This window comes from Cyrtonyx montezumae, unplaced genomic scaffold (genome assembly GCF_038088225.1).
Source record: "Cyrtonyx montezumae isolate F1298 unplaced genomic scaffold, pur_monq_1.0 scaffold_44, whole genome shotgun sequence".
In the NCBI taxonomy this organism is placed as follows: domain Eukaryota; kingdom Metazoa; phylum Chordata; class Aves; order Galliformes; family Odontophoridae; genus Cyrtonyx; species Cyrtonyx montezumae.
In genome coordinates, this window is record NW_027072050.1 from 1857264 (window position 1) to 1861816 (window position 4553).

Sequence of the window (4553 nt, forward strand, 5' to 3'; positions counted from 1 at the left end):
CGCTCCACCGATGCCCCACATTTCTCTATGGAGTTCTTTCCCCCCCCCAAAAAAAATACCCGTCCCACAGAGACCCCATTAAGACCCCATAGTGCCCCATCCAAACCCCTAGAGCCCCGCAGACACCCCATAGAGCCCCATAGGGACGCACTGGGACACACAGAGTTCCACAGAGACCCTATAGAGCCTTACAGAGACCCCTTAGTGCCCCATGGAGAGCCATAGGGACCCCATTGTGCCCACAGAGTGCCCCATAGGGACCCACAGAGAGAACATTGTGCCCCCGAGGGGCACCTAGAGCCACACAGGGGCCCATGCAGAACTCATAGCGCCCCATAGAGACCCGCAGCGACCCATAGGGTCCAACAGAGAGCGATTGGAACCCCGCTGTGTCTGCACAGCGCCCCGCAGGAACCCATAGAGACCCATAGGGATCCTTTTCTGGGCGGGGGGAGGGGCTGGACGTCTGCACGCCTGTAGCGCCTCGCTTTCCCGCTTTTCCATTTTTTCCCGCTCGTGGCGCCGACCCAATGGCTCCCCGGCCGCCCGGCTCTTCCGGGAGGCCGAGGTCCCACCCCGTCAGGCGCTTTTCTGCCCGCTCCTCCCCGAGCCCGTGTGGTGGCCCGGAGCGGCCGTGACCGACCCCGAGCTCCCGCCGCTTGGCCCCCTTCAAGCGCATAGGGCTTACCTCGGCCCGTCCGCCCGCTCTTCCCGGGTCCTTCCGTAGCACCCGCCGCGAGCCCGGTGCCGCTTAGGTCTCAAATACTCGATCTAGGATTGCGTCGGGAGTCAAAGGAAACAAACGGGAGAGCGACGCCGACACTCAACGGGTGCGCTCCCGCCCGACCGCGCCACGCGGCTGCTGACAAGATGGCGGATGGTCGCTTCCGGTTCCGGCTCGGGAATGTCGGGAGGGCTCCGCCCGGCCCCTGCCGGCCCCGCCCGACTTGCGCGCTCCGCAGCGGCGGCCAGAGGGCGCTGCCGGCGGGGGCTCGCGATCTCCGGACAGGTCTACCCGGCGCACACGCACCCGAAAGCTCCGCATCGGCGTAGGTTCCCGTGTGTGCACAGGGTGGCTCGCCGGGTCGGTCCGGTCCTTCAGCGAACCGCGTGTCCCGTACGTCAGCGGCAAGAGTCCGCTGCCGGCGAGTTTGGCATTCCCAGGACCAGGTCTGCCCAGCTCGGATGGCTCCATGCCGGTGCCGCTTGGGGATGCCGGACCCGACCCGCGTCCCCGGCCACGGACGATCCGGTCGCGAGCGGAGGCGACGGCGGACGGAGGTGTCAGCTGGGGAGCCGTGCGATCTCTGCCCACGTCTACCCGGTTTCGAGGGAGCTGAGCTTGCCAAGTGGAGGCGCTTGGAGGGCGCTCCGGGGTCGTCGTGCAATGTTCGGCCACGTCTACCCTGCTCCGACGGAGCTGAGCGTTCCGAGCAGGGGTCTAGAGGGCGCTCCCGGGGCGGCTTGCGTTTTGCGGCCACGTCTACCTGGTTACGACGGAGCTGGGCGTACTAAGTGGTGTTGCCTAGAGGGCGCTCCGGGGTCGTCGTGCAATGTCCGGCCACGTCTACCTTGCTCCGACGGAGTCGAGCGCTCCGAGGAGGCGCCTAGAGGGCGCTGCCGGGGCGGCTTGCGGTCTCCGGCCACGTCTACCCGGTTTCGAGGGAGTGCGTAAAAAACGGGAGATGCCTAGAGGGCGCTACGTGGTTGTCGAGCAATGTCCAGCCAGGTCTACCCAGCTCCGACGGAGTCGAGAGCTCCGCGGCGGCTTGGAGATGGCGCGGACGAGTGGCTTGCCGTCTCCGGCCAAGTGTGCCCGGAACCGGGCGAACCTCTCGCGCTTCCCGAACGGCGGCAGCGAGAAATCACAGCGCGTGTGTTTAAAAAACGCCGGCCACGTCTACCCGGCAACAGCCGTTCGGCGCTAACCCGAACGGCGGCGGCGAAAGATCACCGCGCGTTTTAAAAACGCCGGCCACGTCTACCCGGCAACAGCCGTTCCGCGCTAACCCGAACGGCGGCGGCGAGAGCTCTCTGCCCGTGCTTCTCGGAAACGGCGGCCACGTCTACCCTGCTAAAGCCGTCTCGAACGTTTGCGTCCGGTGCTCGATGCCGGTGCCGCTTGGGAACGCCGGACCCGCGTTCCCGGCTACGACCGTTGCTGTCGCTCGTCGCGAGCGGCGGCGCCGGCGGACGGAGGTGTCAGCCGGGGCGCCGCGCGGTCTCCGGCCACGTCTACCCGGTTCCGACGGAGCTGAGCGTTCCGAGGGGTCTAGAGGGCGCTGCCGTGGCGGCTTGCGTTTTGCGGCCACGTCTACCCGGTTCCGACGGAGTCGGACGTGCCAAGCGGAGGCGCCTAGAGGGCGCAGCCGTGGCGGCATGCGGTCTGCGGCCACGTCTACCCGGTTTCGACGGAGATGGGCGTTCCAAGCGGTGTTGCCTAGAGGGCGCTCCGGGGTCGTCGTGCAACGTCCGGCCACGTCTACCCTGCTCCGATGGAGCTGAGCGCTCCGTGGAGGTGTCTAGGGGGCGCTATAGGTTTGCGGATTGCCGTCGCCTGCCACGTCTACCCGGTTCCGACGGAGTCGAGCGCTCCGCGGCGGCTTGGAGATGGCGCGGACGAGTGGCTTGCCGTCTCCGGCCAAGTGTGCCCGGAACCGGGCGAACCTCTCGCGCTTCCCGAACGGCGGCAGCGAGAAATCACAGCGCGTGTGTTTAAAAAACGCCGGCCACGTCTACCCGGCAACAGCCGTTCGGCGCTAACCCGAACGGCGGCGGCGAAAGATCACCGCGCGTTTTAAAAACGCCGGCCACGTCTACCCGGCAACAGCCGTTCCGCGCTAACCCGAACGGCGGCGGCGAGAGCTCTCTGCCCGTGCTTCTCGGAAACGGCGGCCACGTCTACCCTGCTAAAGCCGTCTCGAACGTTTGCGTCCGGTGCTCGATGCCGGTGCCGCTTGGGAACGCCGGACCCGCGTTCCCGGCTACGACCGTTGCTGTCGCTCGTCGCGAGCGGCGGCGCCGGCGGACGGAGGTGTCAGCCGGGGCGCCGCGCGGTCTCCGGCCACGTCTACCCGGTTCCGACGGAGCTGAGCGTTCCGAGGGGTCTAGAGGGCGCTGCCGTGGCGGCTTGCGTTTTGCGGCCACGTCTACCCGGTTCCGACGGAGTCGGACGTGCCAAGCGGAGGCGCCTAGAGGGCGCAGCCGTGGCGGCATGCGGTCTGCGGCCACGTCTACCCGGTTTCGACGGAGATGGGCGTTCCAAGCGGTGTTGCCTAGAGGGCGCTCCGGGGTCGTCGTGCAACGTCCGGCCACGTCTACCCTGCTCCGATGGAGCTGAGCGCTCCGTGGAGGTGTCTAGGGGGCGCTATAGGTTTGCGGTCCGGCCACGTCTACCTCGCTCCGACGGAGTCGAGCGCTCCGAGCGGTGGCGCCTAGAGGGCGCTGCCGGGGCGGCTTGCGGCCTCCGACCACGTCTACCCGGTTTCGAGGGAGTTGGACGTGCCAAGCGGAGGCGCCTAGAGGGCGCTGCCGGGGCGGCATGCGGTCTCCGGCCACGTCTACCCGGTTTCGAGGGAGTGCGTAAAAAACGGGAGATGCCTAGAGGGCGCTACGTGGTTGTCGTGCAGTGTCCAGCCAGGTCTACCCAGATCCGACGGTGTCGAGAGCTCCGCGGCGGCTTGGAGATGGCGCGGACGAGTGGCTTGCCGTCTCCGGTCAAGTTGTGCTAGGAACCGGGAGAACCTCTCGCGCTTCCCGAACGGTGGCGGCGAGAAATCACAGCGCGTGTGTTTAAAAAACGCCGGCCACGTCTACCCGGCTACAGCCGTTCCGCGCTAACCCGAACGGCGGCGGCGAAAGATCACCGCGCGTTTTAAAAAACGCCGGCCACGTCTACCCGGCAACAGCCGTTCCGCGCTTACCCGAACGGCGGCGGCGAGAGCTCTCTGCCCGTGCTTCTCGGAAACGGCGGCCACGTCTACCCTGCTAAAGCCGTCTCGAACGTTTGCGTCCGGTGCTCGATGCCGGTGCCGCTTGGGAACGCCGGACCCGCGTTCCCGGCTACGGCCGTTGCGGTCGCTCGTCGCGAGCGGCGGCGGCGGCGGACGGAGGTGTCAGCCGGGGCGCCGCGCGGTCTCCGGCCACGTCTACCCGGTTCCGACGGAGCTGAGCGTTCCGAGGGGTCTAGAGGGCGCTGCCGTGGCGGCTTGCGTTTTGCGGCCACGTCTACCCGGTTTCGACGGAGGTGGGCGTACCAAGCGGTGTTGCCTAGAGGGCGCTCCGGGATCGTCGTGCAACGTCCGGCCACGTCTACCTCGCTCCGACGGAGTCGAGCGCTCCGAGGAGGCGCCTAGAGGGCGCTGCCGGGTCGGCTTGCCGTTTGCGGCTAGGTCTACCCGGCGTCAGGTTCTCTTGGTCTTCGCGGCCTGGGTGGGGGGGGTGGTGGCGCTGTTGCTCCGGAGGTCCCAGAGGCGTCGCTGTCGTTTTGTGCCTCCAGTTACGTCTAGGTAAAGCCCGGCTTGTGTCCGAGCAGGCGCCGGTAGTCGGCGCCC